Source organism: Protopterus annectens, chromosome 3.part0 (assembly GCF_019279795.1).
Source record: "Protopterus annectens isolate FY-2018-M chromosome 3.part0, PAN1.0, whole genome shotgun sequence".
Classification (NCBI taxonomy): Eukaryota; Metazoa; Chordata; order Ceratodontiformes; family Protopteridae; genus Protopterus; species Protopterus annectens.
Genome location: NC_056731.1, coordinates 1,653,795,073 through 1,653,814,005, shown reverse-complemented (window position 1 = coordinate 1,653,814,005; position 18,933 = coordinate 1,653,795,073). Strand labels below are relative to the sequence as shown.

Here is an 18,933-nt window from a genome sequence, read left to right as displayed (position 1 = left end):
GTGATATGGACAAGACAAGTTTGTTTGGTACACCTGCCCTGGAAGAAAAGGCAAAATCTGTTCAAACTGTTAAAGATTTCTTGCAGTTTCAGCCCCAAGGTTTATTGGTCCTTTCCTGACTCCCACAAAATTTCAAAGGGGCAGAATAGGCGTTCTAGAGGCAGAAACCAATCCAGAGGAGGGGCCCGACAGTGGCATGGTAACAACAGAGGCACAGACACAGCCACTGCTACTACATCAGCACAACCACAGTGACCAAATAGAAGCTCTCCTCTAGGGGAAAGTTAACCTTATTTTCAAAAACTGGCATTACATAACAAAGACAAGTGGATTTACAAAGGTTAGATCTTTTCACTTCACACACTTCCAAGTCAAAGAGAATGCCAAATCTATCTCCACATCAAAGACAAGAGGAGCTCTACAGATAATGGAGTTAGCAAACATGAGAGAGATGGAAAAGAAACTTAACAGCAGAACAAGAAGGAGTTCTACTCCAGACTATTCCTAGTTCCAAGAAAGGAAAAAAGTTGGAGACCAATTCTCGACCTGTCCACCTTAAATACATACATCATTGTCCCAAAATTCAAAATGCTCACCCTACAGCTACTTCTTCCCTTGCTGGGCAAGCTCTAGATCTCAACCAATCTGCAGACCTACCTCAGATTTCTTGCAGGATCAGAGCTATCAATTCTCAGCATTGCCCTTTTTGCTTATTCTACTGCGTAGGTATTCACAAAATGCCTGGCATCAGTAATACAGAATTCAAATACAACAAAAATTTACAAAGGGTCAGGACTGGGATACACAGTCAATTTACAAAAATCAAGGCTGATATACCATCCCAAAAAAGACACATTTCTTGGCGGAATTGGACACAGTACAACAAATGGCATTCCTGATTTACTTCTTGGCACTAACAAAACTGAACAAGTTAACAGCAAGAAAATTTCTGCAGGCCTTGGGCTTCATGGCATCATGCATAATCTTGGTCCCATTGCCAGACTACATATGAGGAAACTACAGTGGTACCTAAAGATTTATGGTCCCAACACAGACACAGTCTAAGAAAAGAAATCCCACTAATTCCATGCTTAAAACAGGAGTTCCTATGGTGGGCTCAGGCATGCCAGTCAAACCAGGCCTACCGCAGATGTCAACCAAGCCAGACCATCACAACAGGCAACCCAGCCATGGGGGGGGGGCCCACATGCTGGACAAATCGTGCAAGGTGTTATTGGACACAGGATCAACTTCCTCCACATCATCAATCTAAAGAAATGCTGGCAAAAAAACTGCATCAAAGTTCAAAACATTTTCTTCTCAAGGGCCAGTTGATGATAGGACAGACAACACCACAGTCATGTGGTACATCAACAAACAGGAGGCACTCATTTATGCAGAATGACCTTGGAGCTGTGGACCCTGGCACAGCTACAACATCAGTTACAGGCAATATTTGTGCGGGAAAGACAATACTCTAGCAGACATATTAAGCAGAACCACTTGGATGCCCACGAATGGAAACTGCACCGACATCTTCAGACCATCTCAAAGAAATGGGGAATGCCCACAGATAGACCTATTACATCACCTCTCAATCACCAGCTCAAAAAATTCTGCACAAGGACATTCCACCCACTAGCATGGAAAGTGGACTCACCTCTTCCTTTGATACACAAGGTACTACTAAAAAAGGATAATCTCCTGATGGCTCCAAACTGGCCAACAACACTGGTGCCCACTACTGAAGAGCATGTCACCGGAACAAAATGTGGCCAATACCTCTGATGCCTTTGATGTTAACTCAGAACAACTACAGCATCATACATCCAAACCTAAAAGCGCTGCAACTGACTGCATGGAACATCACATAGCAGCAGCAATAATTCAACTTTTTTTAAAGAGTTTATTCTTATTCTTGCAACGCCATAGACCTTCAAGAAAGGCTGGAAACTGGAAATGGAAAAGGTTTCATTTGGAGTGGGGAAGAGGAAAAGATGTGTCCAAACATAGATATATGCTAACATTGGAGGGTATCTGGAACTACTTACTTCAGGCCTGTCCCTACTCCTCCATCAAGATACATGCATCAGCTATATTTCAGCAGAATACAGCTTTGATCCACCTGTTTATCAGTTCCTCAGAGAGGAAAAAAAAAAAAAAACAAAGAAACCACCATTACCCACTTGGGGTTTAAACTTTGTGCTAGAAAAGTTGACACTATCACCCTTTGAACCAGCAGCAACAGCAGACCTACAACACCTGTCATGGAAAACTGCTTTCCTACTGGCAATTACTTCAGCAAGAGGGGTTTCAGAACTACAGGCCTTAATGGCAGTGCAACCCTTCTAATCTTCCACCAAGATAGAGTGTCCATGAGGACTAATCCTACATTTATGCCAAGGTGGTATATCCAGGTGTCTTTAAACCAGGCAATCCACCTACCTACCTTCTTTCCCAACCCACAAAACAGAGGGAAGAATACACATATACCTTGGATGTACATAGACAGCTACGCTACTACTTGGACAGAACAAAAAATAGCAGAAAGACTGACCAACTTTTGTAGCCTATGCAACAGGAAGGGAAGGAAAAGCTGTTCAAACAGACAATCTCAAATGGGAGGAAAAATGCATAAGATACTGTTAAAAAAATTTAAAACAAACAGATCTCCATCAATGGGAAGGAAATTGCAAAGATACTGTTACTCCTTCCATGGAAAACCAATTCCACAGAACATAAGACCTCATTCTACAAGGGCAGCAGCCACTACCACAGCCTTCTTACGAGTGGCAACCAAAGACATTATGGCTACCTGGACCTCCGCATACATTTGCCAAGCATTATAATTTGCCTCTATATTCCAGATCCCGAGCAGGGTTTGCCACTGCTGTACTGCAAGGGATCCTAAACACACCATAATCTACTTTTATCCTCCTCCCTAGTTGGCTATGGTATTCTACCCACTTGTTATGACTGCAGATGCATCCATGAAGGACATAGTACAGTTTTGTACCTACCATAAATGTAGATGTCCGTACCTACCATAATGTAGATGTCCGAACTGGGCAGTCAGGATTCCTCCCTCCTTCCTCTGTGGTACTCCTAGGGTGTTTACCCTCCTAATAGCTAGCTGTGGGAGTCTTTTATGGTGTATTTGTTTGTATATATACATATATATATATTATTTGTGTTGTTTACCTCTATATTTGGAAACATTGGCATCTATCCAAATTTTTAGCCTGCAGGAGGGCTACTGGCATCTGGGGCAAGAAACACTGAGGAAATGGGCGTCGGCTGATGCTTTTACCGAAGACCAACAGAGATGACGTCGGGTGGAGTGCGACATCAGCGGCGGACCGGACTTTGGAATCGACTGCAGGGCTGCCAACGACAGGACAACCCCACTTGTTATGACTGCAGATGCTATCCAGTTCGGACATCTACATTTATGGTAGGTACAAAACTGTACTTTCCCATCCATTCCTCAAGATTCCTCTTGAAGAGGCCGAGTGAGGTGCTCTGTGTGACATGTATGGGAAGTCTGTTCCATAGCATGGGCAGTCTCTGGGTTATGAACCTGTCCCACCAGCACATTCTGTTGGTTGTAGTAATGAGGGTGAGGTCTCTGGAGAGTGTAGTGCAGATGGATTGGGATTTCTTTAGATGTAGCATTTCTAACAGAACTGGGTCAGACATGGCTTTATAAGTCAAGCAGAGATCGCCTCTAAGTAGGTGATATGAGACAGAGAGTAGTTGGAGTTTTTTGAGTCTGTTCATATAGGACAAGTGTTTAAGGCATAGGATCCTCTTTGTGAGGTACTTTTGCGGCCTCTCCAGTTGTTGCAGGTGTCTAGTGAGGTACATGCCAAATGGGGCATTGTACTCGATGATTGGCTTAAGGAGGGAAGAGTAGAGGGAGACCATGACCTCTTTCTTCTTGCAAAACCCTTAGTAATGAGATGTGCCACATAGGACTTTCTGACCACAGTGGCAGTGTGGTGGTCAAAAGAGAGGTTGCTGTCAACTTGTGTTCCCAGATCTCTTGTAACGCCTTCTGTGTTCAGTGGACTACCATCAATGTGGTAGTTCCCAAAGGGAATGAAGACACATTTTTTGGCATTGCTAAATCAAAAACACTGGAGCAACAGAGGAAGACACCAACCAGATTTAGCGTAAAAAACTTCTTTACTCAACGCTTTCGTCTCAAGGACTTCTTCAGAAATAAAAAAAACATACATTTACCACACATTTTATACAAAAACCATGTCCCTCCCAAAAACACAATTGAATACCAAATCAATTAATTAATCAATTAAGCAACAAATCAGCATTTAAATACACATTTGTAACTTAATAGTTAACATACAAATGTATATAAAAACACAACAGCTAAAACAAAGCAAATATACTTACTATCTACTAGCTGTTAAAAAACATTTAAGATTAATGAACTCATTTAAACCTGGGGGATTATCAGCCCCCAGTCTAAGCTGCCATAATGACTCTTTCCTTTCCACTCTGTTTTTTAAGTTGCCTCCCCTTAGGTCAACCACAATATTTTCCAAAACTGTTAAAGGAAAAATGTTTATATGAACTACATTGAATGGAATGTCTGAACAATGCATTTTTATCATCCTTGGTCTTAATAGCATAAAAATGCTCTTTAATGCGTTTGCTCAGATTCCTAGTAGTCATCCCTACATAAAATGCAGTGCAACCCGAACATAATGCAGTATACACTAGATTGGTAGAATTACAATTGAATCTCCTAGATACACTGATAGTGCGATTTAAATGAAGTAAATTAATATAAGGTCCTTCATAACTAAATCTACAGATGTTGCAATGAAGACATTTATACACGCCCCTGGGTTTATCCGTAACTGGCATGGCTACTAAAGTCTCATTTTTTCAAGCATACTTTTAATAGTGTTAATCCCATTTTTGTATACAAAAAAATCTATCACCTAAAATGTTACAAAGTTCATTATTACCAGAAATAATTTTCCAGTTAAAGACTACTGATTTAATTTTATTACTATCTATAGTCATATATTAATAACACATTTAGATGTAGTGAAAAACGAAGCGGGGGTAGAATGACCAGTAATATTTTTAACACAGAGCCCCTTCTTAATAATAGGGAGAAACTCTGATTCTCTTCTCTCGATGATGTTACTACTCACTTCTTGAAGTAAAGACAGTGGATACCCCCTACACAATAATAAATCACTAATAAATTTAACTTTGTTAAGAAATAAGTTATCTGTAGTCATACGTGATTCTCTAATAAACTGACCCTTGGGCACTTTTCTCTTCATATACATGGGGTGATTACTACTGAAGTGTAAACAATTATTAACATAAGTAGCCTTTCTAAAGATATGACTAGAAAAGCATCTAATTAAGGAATTCCACTCCAGACTCATATCCAAATAATTTACATTATTGATGTGACCACTTAAAGTAAATTTCAAAAAGTCACAGCTTACATTAATTTGTGTTAAAAACAAAGAATGTTTGTCAAGAGGACCTTTAATAATAAAAAAACAAATCGTCAATGTACCTGCAGTAAAATAAAATATCTGAGGCAAGACTGATGGTAGGTAAGAGTTTTTTCTCCCACCATGCCATCACCAACCCAGCAAAGGCTGGGGCTACACCACAGAGCTGTTTATAACTTTTGTTGTTGAAAATAAAGAAGTTATTATCTAATAATAATTCCAACAAGGAACCACATGTTTTTACTGAAGATTCAGACCAAGCAGTGTATTTAAAGAGAAACTGAGATACAAAATCTATTCCTTCAGCTTGTGGAATACACGTATACAGAGAGACAACATCTACAGTCATTATAAAAAACTCAGTCTCATCAGTAGTACAGTTCACCTGACTTTGACTAAGTAGCCTAATGTGATCCAAAAATGACCAAGAATCCTTAATAAATTAAGGTAAACTTTGGACCACAGGATTAAGTAATGAGTCTAAGTATAATGATAGACCTTCTGTAATACTACCAGAAGAAGCAACAATAGGTCTAAATGCTGGATTAGATCTATTTTTATGAATTGTGGGTATACCAAGTAGTATAGCCAATCTAGGATTATTTATAACAAGAAAATGATAAATTTCAGCAGAAATCTCACCATTCATCAACAGATCATATAATACATACTTTACAAACCTGTAACTTCTATCTGTAACTTTGCTATTCACTTCCATATATTCATTTGTATTGTTAAGCAGCTTCTCCATTGCCAAAATGTAGTCTGTATTAGACATGATAACCAGCCCACCCGCTTTATCAGCCTTCATGAACCTAATATTATCTAAATGTTGAAGCTCTTGAAGAGCTTTTTTCTCTTCATAACTTAAATTAAAATAAAAATGTTCAGGTTTATTTCCTAACAGAGATCTAATATCTTTACTACAAAAAGCTTCAAACACTTTCAGAGTATTATGCAAAGCAGGATTAAAGGCTGAAGGTCTTTTAAGACTATCAGGACATGGTATACGTACATCTTTAAAAATATACATCAAATTAAATTTTCTAACATACAATTTTAAATTAAGCAGGGTATTAGCCAAATCTGCTCTATTACTTGGGACAAAATTAAGCCCCAGTCTAAGCAAACTTGTTTGCGCTTCAGATAAAACAGGGTCAGCTAGATTATAAATTTTAATGTCTGAACTCGCGCTGTAAGCCAGTAGCATGATGTTGAGCTGTTACTTCCGAAAACTACTCCTTCCTCACCCCTGTTTCGTCCATGCATTCGCTGCAGACCCCTTGCTGTTTTTTGGAGTGTTTTTGTTGTTGTTATTGGAACTGGAACTCAGATTACAAGTTGTAGTATTGCTCTTCGGTGTAGATGAACTATTAGATCTGTTAATGTTCACTTGTGAATGACGTGTGAGATCCGATGCTGTAGCAGCGGCTGTTGAAGTAGAAGGAACTTGATTTAAGGTGGAATGCCTGGTTTGCACTGCCGAGCTGTATAAACGCTTATTTGCATTGTTGTCTCTATTTATAGGAGGCTTAAAATGAGTATTTTTAAATGATTTCTCATTAATAAAAAAAGCTTCACCGTCTTTGTAAGCTTTAATGTCTCTTTCAGTCTTTTTAAATTTCCTTTGAACTACAATGCGTTCATACTTACCAACTGAATCTAGCATCTGCTCATAAGATGTGAAGGAACTGTTGGAATCGTGTTATAGCTTGACATTCATTATCAAGAGTTTCTAATTCAGATTTCAAGTGTATTAATAACCCTTCATTACGTTTGACCAGCCCTGCTTGATTAAAAAGAGACGAGTTCTTTAAAAAAATAATCTTCCTTAAATACTCCATTCGGAGCTTTAAAGAACCTCAGTCCCTTAGGTACAATTTGCAGAGCTATACAGCGTTCAAAGTACTTATTTACAAGTACTATTTTTTATGTCCTTTTTCAAGGAGAAACAATTGGTCAGATAAACTAACATTGTCATTTTTATCAGAGTTGACAGTTGCAGTATTCAGAATAAAGGGATCATTCTCTGCATTCAAAGCAGCTGTAACATCTTTGAAAGCTGTAAGTTGACTAGTAAGCAGATTACCTTCTTCTAAACCAGATGGAAACAGTCCCTTTTTCAGTACCATTGTAGTTACAGGAATTAGAGACAATATCCACAGGTGGAATTCCATTTTTATATATCTTCTTAGTAAGTGCAGCTAATGAATTCTGTAAACTTTGTAGCTCGAAAACCAAACCTGGCAGTTCGACCTGCTGGCTATCAATTATGGGATGTAAGGACATGTTCATCAGATCATCCTGTGGAGCAGAAGCCATAATCCGAAACTACTAAATAAAACAACCACCAGTGTAACAAAACCAGATTAATCTAAAACACTGGAGCAACAGAGGAAGACACCAACCAGGTTTAGCGTAAAAAACTTCTTTACTCAACGCTTTCGTCGCAAGGACTTCTTCAGAAATAAAAACATTTAACATACTTTTTATACAAAAACCATGTCCCTCCCAAAAACGCAATTGAATACCAAATCAATTAAATAATCAATTAAGCAACAAATCAGCATTTAAATACACATTTGTAACTTAATAGTTAATATACAAAAGTATATAAAAATACAACAGTTAAAACAAAGCAAATATCCACTTACTGTCTACTATCTGTTAAAAAACATTTAATATTAATGAATTCATTTAAACCTGGGGGATTATCAGCCCCCAGTCTAAGCTGCCATAATGACTCTTTCCTTAACATAATGCAATATACACTAGATTGGTAGAATTACAATTGAATCTCCCAGGTACAGTGCGATTTAAATGAAGTAAATTAATATAAGGTCCTTCATAAATATATCTACAGATGTTGCAATGAAGACATTTATACATGCCCCTGAGTTTATCAGTAACTGGCATGGCTACTAAAGTCTTATTTTTTTAAGCATACTCTTGATAGTAAGTATATTTGCTTTGTTTTAACTGTTGTATTTTTATATACTTTTGTATGTTAACTATTAAGTTACAAATGTGTATTTAAATGCTTCTCTTTATTATTAAGAATATTATGACAAAATGATTTATTAACTTTATCCCCAATAATCCTATCAGTAATGGTTTACCTGAAGTTAGTTGTAGTGTGTAACAAAGAGTGCTTGTATAATGCATTGGTTAATCTTTTCTGCCTAATGTCACTCATATGTTCAGATATCTGTATCCTGAGTGGTCTGGAAGTTTGCCGTATGTAAAAAGCAGAACAGGAACATGTCACCAGGTAAATAACCCAATCTGTGCCACAATTGGCTAGAAATTTTATGTCAAAAACTGTTCCTGTGTCTTTACTGGTAAATTGTTTGGATCCATGGATCCACAATGGGGAATCAGCAGTCCCAATGCACACTAACAGGAGACCTTCTTTACGGTTGTTTCCCATGTGGACATTGTGTGCATTGTATTAAGATGGTGAAATCCAAACAATTTACCAGTACCGGTGTGTGTATGTGTATATGTATATGTATATATATATATATATATATATATATATATATATATATATATATATATATATATATATATATATATATATATATATATAAATGTATATGGGTCCCCTTCAGTAGATCACATATAACAAGTTTGAACCTCATATGGCCGAGGCCATATGTTCAAACTTGTAAATGTTCAATCGGACTGAATGGAGATCTCCATACAGTGTGGAACGGGGAGATTTCCCTTTTCTGCAATGTAATGCGATCTCAGAGTTGATATTTTTAAGTAGGGGGGTGTGGGGGGTGCAGGGGGCATAGCCCCCCCCCTGCTACAGATGTTTACTTTAGTTTTTTGTTGTATTTTTCTTTTTTTACTTCAGTGTTCGAACTATTACAAGTTCGAACATGTGGTCTTGGCCATGCTGGAGGGACAAACTACCTATCTATATCAAACAAAGCTCATCATTAGCACTCTTCAAGAAAAATCTTGATAATTGGATGGGAGATAGGAAATTCACCCCGGGGATCACTTTTGTGGCTCTGCTTAACAGGGGCACAGGAAAATAATTTTCTTGGGTGGCAAAAGCCAGGGTACCATTTGGCTAGGCTTATGTAGGCCCTAGGGCCAATAGCCTAGTACCTAGCTATGAACGTGTATATATATATATATATATATATATATATATATATATATATATGTATATGTGTATATATATATATATATATATATATATATATATATATATATATATATTTTTTTTTTTAATTTCGAGGTTTCAAAACTTCTCTGAATTTCTTATGGTTAAGACCATAAAAAAGTTTTGAAACTTCAAAATGTAGAAGCAGACCCCAGTGGCAACAACTGTCAATCTGTACTACACCACCATAACATTCTGAGAGCTGTGCAACTGTATTGGTAAGGTCCAGTGTTTTACATTAGTGCTGCCATTCAGGTTTAATAGCTTCCAAGTATTTTTACTTCAATCTTTGGTGTTAGCCAAAAGTGCTTGGCACCCGCAATGTGCCCAGAATTGACTCCTCCTGCAATTCATATGGAGTTAGATGTATCGGTAACAGGTATAAATACGATAAATATGACTGTAAAATCTTTTTTATGAGACCTATTGCTCCTACTACTGTTGGAACTGTCTGGGTATTCTTCTACCACATTGCCCTCGTTTCTGCCTGAAAATCTTGGTATTTCATGACTTCATCTCTCTCTGTACGTCAGTGATCAATGCTACTTTTGTCTTCTTTTCAGGGGACTACTATAGCTGCTTTTCTCGATCTGTTTTTTTTGAACTGTCGGTAATGGTGATCCCGTGTGATATAAACCACCGTTTTCTGTAATGCTTTGTGGCTTATATTTTCAATGCTTCTCAGCTACTTCAGTATTATAATTTTTGCACAATCCCCGATGTAACAATCTTGCCAGATTTATTTTGCCTTTCAGTGTATGACTGGTTCCATTTCTGTTTTGCAATATCTGCACTTGTCTGTTTCTCTGACATGTTCAGTGGACTTTGTAAACCAACGTGTACATAGTCCACTATCGTGGGTCACCAGTAGTAACCTTTTGTCTTTTGGTTTAAATTCACCTCTCCTTAAACTTTCCTGCATTAGATCCTGATTGACATGAGGCTCGAGGAATTTTCTGTACTTGCAACCATATTTATGCATTTTCCACATTTCTTGCCTTCTCATCTAATCCTTCCCCTTATATTCCTTCTTTTCTTTTTTTGGCACATTCAGTCGATGCCTGATTTTTATCTTCTTCTGGTTTGATTTCCATTCCTCCTTAACAGTGATCTTCTTTAACTAAATGAAGCAGGGAAGTCATCCTAGACTTATTCTCCTCATGTTTTAAAACTTTCAAAAGGTTTGGATCTTTATGAAGTCAGCAGATATGTATGCAGTCCTACAACTGCAGATCTATACATGTAATCAATTTCGAGTAGGCCCATAACTCAATCAGAACTGGGAATATATAATCTTGGTATGCACTGAAATTTATAAATCATTTGATAGGCATGAAGCATTTTTCTTGTTTTCAAACCAAGCAGAAAATTTGGGTCTATATTAAATCAGCGAACGCTTAAAAAAACGAACCCTGATTTATCCACCCCATGTAAGTGAAAGCTTACAATCCCAAACACTTAGAACAGCGATTTTTTTTTCCCCAGGGAAAAAAAAATTGCTGTTCCAAAAAAGAAAAAAAACGCTTTAAAACATTACATAAAGTGGGGGCTTCGCCCACATCTCCCTACTTAAATATACCAACTCCGAGATCCCACTACAGTGACGAAAATGGCAAAATAACGAAGGCGGCCAAGCGATTTCTTTCACAGGGAAAGAATTCACTTGTATGCCGTTTTGGTATTTTGCCATTTCGTGCTTTCAAGTTTGATCAAGACGCATTCGAAAGAATGCGTCTTCGATCATATAATAGGGAACCGAAAATTTGCAGTGTGGAGGGTGTGAAGTTCACTCCTTGAAATATGATATGCACCTAGTTCACTAATAAAATTTGAATAATAAAATAGTAGGTAGTCCACCGTTTACTTATTTATTTACCGGGAAATTCCAACTGGACAAAGGTCCTTTTTCAGTGGAGACCTGGGGAGAGAAACTCCACAGAACAATAAATGAGCAGCAGAGTATGTGAAGAACAATTGTATATACATACAATAGCAAATAATACATACTGCAGCAAACATTAGATATACATACAGTATGAAACATAGTAATAAACAGATATACCAATGTCTAGCTGGTGGCTAGGAGTAAAGGTAGGATGTGTATACAGATAGTACTAAGCTCAAACGGATACAGTTCTAAACTCATAAACCTAAATCTTGTATACAAATATTGCACTAAACTCAAACAGATGTAAAGCAGATGCCCCACACGAAGGTGGAACACACTAGAAGGGCTAATGGGATGGAAGGGGAAGATAGAGGAGTAAGAGGGGAGACTGAGTGAGTAGTATTCATGGTAGTGAGGGGAAGCTAGGTGTAAGTCAGTTGGATATATATTTGGAGTTTAATCATGTTGCAGCAGGTCTGAGAGATTGAGTGAGGAGGGAAGGGGAGGGTAAAGGGTGAACCAGAGCCTACAGAGAAAGGAATGCAATGATCAGATTGTGTGAGAGGCAGGGTGGCTAGGGGAGGTAAAAAAGAGGGTTACTAGTCGGGATTGGTGCATGGGCATAACCAAAGACTTTTTAAGTGAGTTTTTAGTGCAGTCTTGAAGTGATTGCAAGAAGGTAGTGTGGTTATGGGGGGGGGGGTTGTTCCATAATCTGGATATGATGCAGGAGAATCCAGACTGTAATATTGGTATACAGTGATTTTAATAAATCATTTGATTAGCATGAAGCACAGTTGAGTTTAAAAATGGAATATCCTTTATTGAAACATACAAACAAACGATCCTAGTTGAGTACAGTAAACTCTCCTTTAACCGCAACTCAAGCAACCAGGAAAAAATCAAAGAAATACAGTACAGTATGAACAATTCAGTTTTCCATGTGTTGCACTTTCAGTCCCCACCCCACCCTCACGCAGAAACATACCTTACGTTTTTAGAGTTTTAAAAAGGAAGATGGAAGTAAATTCCCTCTCTTCCCAATCTGAGAACAAGTCAAACCAAACCAGCCAAATCTCTAAAATGTCAACACTCGCTCCATACTCAGTTTGCATCAGATTGCACACTCTCTTCGATCTCTCCCACATAGTCTCTTCAGCTTTCATACATGCATTCACTAACTCTTTCTCTCCGATCTCTCACACACACTGTCTTCAGCTTTGATACATCTCTCTGACCTCTCACACACTTTCACTTCTGCTTTCATATATGCATTCACTCACACTCTCTCTGTCTCTCTCTCTCTCTTTCTATTCAATTCCAATCCACTTAGTGTGCCACTGAAAACCGTTCTGCATGCCACACTTTCTAGCAGAAATATAAGTTTCAAATATTATTATTCCAGCCAGGCTTTTAATTACTTTATTTAAATATTAAAATCAAATTGATACAGTTCTTGTGGTATGGCATGGTATAGTATAGGGTACAGTATTTGTTGGGTCTGTTTTTAATAGTAACTCTCAAGCAATCAGAAACTACACTTACCTGGCATCTACCATTCCCCATGGGTTCCAGTTAACTGAGAGTTTATTGTATAATGAAAAGCATTAAAGACAGTCATTTATTTGTTTATAATCAGGTTATTTGGAGAAAGGGAGTGGTTACAGATAATGCTTCTGTTAAGAGCAATAAAAGCATTAAATTCATTCATTTAACCAAGTCCCCCTTCCCCCTTAACACCATAGTGTAAACTGAGACTGTGCTACCTCAGAACCGAAATTGAAAAGTTAGAGACAAATTTAAAATATGTAATATAATAGTTAATTAAGGCTAGCCTAATAATCCAAAACTTTATTAAGAAACCAACTCACTGAAAAATGACTAATTAACTAACAAAAAGATCTGCCACTAGACATTTATCAAAATAAGTATTAGTAACTTATAAACTGAAACACTTTTAACAAAGATCGCTGTCAAGTAAATGCTTCATTAGGTTTGTGTGTAAAAAAAAATGTGTTTAAATCTACACGTGAACACCTAAGAAGGCTGAAAACCATATATGTAATTGCTAAGGTGGAAATACAGTGAAAAATGTTAAAAATAAAGCTTTAAGGCCCTGGGGATCTGTACAAGTGTGGCATCTAACTAAGAAAGCACTTTGTTTAAATGAGTAAAACTATCAGAAAACAGCACCAATGTCGTTTATTTTCATTATAAAATATTTATAGTGTTTGATTTTTGTTTATAACAGTATTAACGTGTTATGTTAGCATTAATCCGTCCCATATCAGACTTTCAATAGCCTTTTAAACAGTGGGGCAGTTTTCTGAGTTCTAATATGCTTTTTATGGAGCAGTAATAATTAAGCCCCAGTTTTCTAAAAGAGTCCAATTTCAGCTACCAGAGTAGTTCACGTTTTTCTAGAATATTAGGGATGTCTCCTTCTAGTTCCAAAAGGTCCACATGATCAGTAATTTGAAATTTAAAGCCAATGTCTTTTGTGAAGCTGCAGGTGCCAAGCCAGTGCATTGCAGCTTGCCCTGTAAACCACCTGCACTGAGTTACAGTCATCTCCTGCATTGGTTTTAATAATTTTCTTTAAATAAGGACAGAAAAAACATGTCTCCCTCCTGTATGTGTTGTCAGGAAACAGTTTGCTCCACACTTATTGGTGCATGTATCCAGTGGTCTGGGCCTACCTTCAACCCAACTCTTGATGTTTCTGGCTTTAGCTTCTCCAAGGATGTCCATTAGTTGTGAGCTTTCAGTAATTATGACCACATTCTCTGCAATAATATTAATGATGCTGTGATAGACAACAGTAAAAGTCAAGATATAACTGTCTTTAGCTTTGTTGTCCATAGATTTCTTTAAAATCCTCCTATAAGGACTGTTAAGTGCTGGTGAATATGTACTTTTTAGTTCACCTGTAGGTTCCAGAATGCTTCTTAACACATTGCTTTTGTCTCCCTTCACCAATCTTTGTTAAAAAAAGTGTTTGTTTATAAGTTACTAATATTTATTCTGATACATGTCTGGTGGTAGATCTTTTTGTTAGTTAATTAGTCTTTTTAGTGAGTTTGGTTTCTTAATAAAGCTTTGGATTACCAAGTTAGCCTTAATTAGCTGTTATTATATTATCTATTTTAATTTGCCTCTAGCTTTTCAGTTTCAATTCTAAGGTAACACAGTCTCAGTTTACACTATGGTGTTAAGGGGAAGGGGGACTTGGTTAAAGGAATGAATTTAATGCTTTTATTGCTCTTAACAGAATACCCTCTGTAACCACTCCCTTGCTCCAAATAACCTGATTATATAGAAGTAATGAATGTCTTTAATGCTTTTCGTTGTACTCAACTAGGATCGCTTGTTTGTGTGTTTCAATAAATTATATTCCATTTTTTAATTCAACTGTGGACTGCCGACTATTTTATTATTTTGTAGTACGTATTTTAAAGTTACATTTTTATTAGTGAACTAGGTGCATAACATAATTCAGGGAGTGAACTTCACACCCTCCACGCTGCAAAATTTCTGCTTAGTTTGCTTTTGACCCAGTATAGGTTGCATACTGGGTTTTCTGACACCTTGAGGGATACCACAGATTTTTCTTGTTTTCCTGTCCAACTGATCGAATTCCTTTTGTAGCCAGTCATTCACCACAAAACTGTAAGTTAGAACAGGAAGAGTAAATTGGTTTATAGCTTAGACTTTGTTCCAAGATATCAGAGCTGTTTTCAATATTAATTTTAGTCTTCTAAAATATTCCAAAGTTTTATTCACATTTGCTCATGTTTTAGTGTCGATCCTTCATAAGTCCCAAATATTTTTAGAGTTCTTTTATATTACACTTATGTCCCAGACTGATTTTTTTCTTGGTGGGGCAGCTTTCCTGCTTTAAAGGTTGCTTTTGCACATTTGTCAAGACCAAATTACATCTTATATCATCTGAGAAAGTCTTGACTACTTCCATTTGTGCTTTCAGTTCCTCATCTGATGAACTGTACAGTTTTAAATCTTCCACAAAAAGAAGATAAGTCTTTACACTTAGTTGTTTTCTGGGAGCCAAATTGTAGCCATGACGTAATATGTTAAGTAAACTGCTTAAGGGCAAGACAGAAGAGCAGCGGTGACAGAGTCACCCTGGAATATCACCCTTTAAATTTTTATCCTTGGAATAATAATTTGTCCCTTATGGCTTAGCTGCGAAGTGGTTTGTCACTGTAGTGCAATCGGTCAATGTAGGGTGCATCATATGCATTTATACGCACTCTTATATCTGTGAACGTGGGGTGCTGTAAATGGTTTTCTGTAATCTATCCATGCCATACTTAGATTTTTTCTCCTTTTTACAAATTTTCCAGTATGACCTTAACAACAAATGATCCTTTATTCCATATGACTTTTCTCTGGTTACCCTTTTTGAATTTTCTGCTAAATGACTATGAACTGTGTCGGCACCAATTCCAGTGTATAGTTTTTACATCGTTGGAAGGCAAGTTATTGTTCTACAGTTTTTAAGATATCTTGCAGGTTCACTCTTAAAGAATATCATTTTTCTTGTTAACCAGGTTATCGACTGTTTGGGGTGTATATATAAATAGTTACTCATGGCTAAATCTTCATGTAAAGATGTTAATACTTTTAGCCAGAAGTTGGGTACTGCATCTGGGCCTGGGGTTTTCCAGTTAGGAGCTTTTCTTAATTTTGTTTCAATTTCTCTGGCTGTTACTTTATCCCATTTTGAACTTCTTATTCTTTTTTACTTCTTCTATCCATTCATCATCTTTATGTTCCACGGGCTCTCATAGATATTTCTCCAAGATGTGTCTATTTTTTCTTTTTTTTTTGGTGGTGTTTCTGTTCCTTTTTCCCTTGTTTCCCAGTTTTTGGGTCATCAATAAAGTGCTTATTTTGTTCTTTTCTTTTCCTTTATCTTTATCTGCATATCTTCTAAGTTTTTTGACTGCGCTGATAATTTATTATTAGCAATAGTGTACGATAACCTGGTCTGTTCTAATACTGCACACTGATTTTATCATGTCTGTCTTTTGAGTAGTTTTTATTAATCTGTTCTCTCTCTTCTTTACACTTCTAGCAATGACACTTCTTGTCTTAATTGCTTTATACTTTTCTCTGTTTGATACTCCCATGATGACTTCTACCCTTCCTTTCCCCTACTGCCTTGTGTTTTTGTGGTAAGACGTTTTATGTTACTAATTTAGTTGCACAGTAAAATATCCTTTTTACTTCTGTTATATTGACTGAATTTCTGTGAACAGTCTTGATTACTGTGTTCTTTTGTTTTATCAAACTTTTAACATTTTTGGTCTTGTTGACTGTCTGTAATCTGTTTCTTTCTTTCATCAATTTTAATATGTCTATCCATCTCTATTAAATCAAGCAACACTTCCTTTAGATCATTTTCTTCTAAACTAAGGGCACGTCCCTTGTTCTCTGTTTCTTGCAAGCATTGTACAGAAAGTTCCAGAACATCTAAGGTTGCCACCCTTCCTGTGGTCAGCGGGACAGTCACAGATTGAGCTATCTTATCCCATTGTCCACTGTGCAAAGCAGTGAGACTCAAAAAAGTCCAGTTTTTTGCTTTTTGCTTGCTCTGAATCGCTGTGGAAAAGCTGTAGCTTCTTCCGGCTTTTCCATGGCAAATAAGTTAGATCACCATCCCGGACCTGCAAGCAAAGCTATTCCCTGTTAGGTCCGGGTGTTATAAATTGTGCAGCAATTGACTGCAGTTCATGAAAGGGTTGGGGATTAGGGCAGGAAGAGCCCTACAAAGATCACGGCTATAGAGAAGTTTGTTATTAGCACTTCTACAGCTGCCAACAATACAAAAACTAAGAACTGATTTTTTTTTCTTCTAACTGTGTGTGTGTGTGTGTGTGTGTGTGTGTGTGTGTGTGTGTGTGTGTGTGTGTGTGTGTGTGTGTGTGTAAAATTGATTACTGGAGATGTGAAGGCCTAGACTGAGAATGAATATGTACAAGAAAAAATATTTATTACAAGATATACTTAACTTCTGCTTGCACTTTGATGCAAAATAAATAATGTACAAATTATAGAACTCATTATTGCCTTTTAAATAAGTTTTCTGTCTCACACCTTCTGTCAGCTAAACTACTTCTGCCAACATCCCACATGTACAGGTAGTCTGAGAAATGTTGTAGAGCAGTATTTATTAGTAGTAAGCTTATGAATAACTGTTATAAACCTTTGTAAAAGTAAGTGAGTGAGTGAACCTGTCTGTGTTTCAAATTCCCCAAGCAACATCTCAGTAATTTTTTCATTAATATAGTACTGGGTACAGCAAGAGAGCATTAACTTGATACCACTGTCATCCACTTTTCCTTAGCTCTATCATTACTTCACAGATGTAGGAAACGTGAAGAAGAGGTGCTACCACCTGGACATTTTGTGCATGTTGATGTAGCTTTATGGTCCATAGTGATCCATTTTCAACATCAACATTTAGTTACCTCATTTAGCCTAAAGGTAGTAACATGTTCTCCTTTTTTAGCCTGACCTATAGTCTTGTTGCTGCTGCCCTTTCGCACCATTTCCTTTGGCTGTCAACGATTGCTTTATTCTTTAACAGTCTTGGTACAGTAGAGATAAACTGTCATAAGGTGACTGGTGTGAAATTCTGTAATACTAATATATCGTCAAACCTGCCACACTGTGATTACTAGAAGTAAAACAACAAAAATGGAAACGCTGCAGTGAGCAGCATTACACAAAGTAATATGGGGGCCCTACCACAAAACACTATGATCTCTAAATTTGCCAAATCTGAAGTTGTACAACCTTACAGAAAAGAAAAAAAAGTATTTTTAAAAAAATCACCATTTCACTTTATTTTGAGGAGCCTGACTTTGAAGACCATGTAATACCAACTGTCAACTCCACACCTAGTGCAATGAAGCATTAATCCTAGAACTATTTGCTTAAAGATATGTGACATTTCAAATGTCAGGTGAAATGGGATGTAACAGACTTGGATATTCCAAATTTTATTCATTAGTCTTAAATTTTCCAGTACTGTTTTTAAGGAGGAATGCAGTAGGCATGCTGGTAGCTTGCCCATCACTTCTGCAAAAGTCTTAGTCCCACCCTGTGTGTGTCCCCTAGTAAGTGTGCATCTCCATCCTATGGCCTAGCCTCTACTGCTCCATTGGAGCTACTAGAAGAATGCACTGTCCCTTAAGCCATTCAGTTCCCCATCAACTCTCGATCACCTGACTTCAGAACTGAATCTGGGTCATTATCGGAGACGCTAATATAACACTTCCCACACTGGTGGCATAGAGGGATAATGCCCTGACTTCAGCCCAGTCAAC

At 37.3% G+C, this 18,933-nt stretch overlaps 1 protein-coding gene across 1 annotated transcript in view; it reads left to right on the top strand.

Moving 5' to 3' along the window:
* The window catches only part of LRP12 (LDL receptor related protein 12), a 357,681-nt gene that overhangs the window by 89,712 nt on the left and 249,036 nt on the right, over positions 1 to 18,933 (top strand). The gene's annotated exons all lie outside the window — the stretch shown is intronic.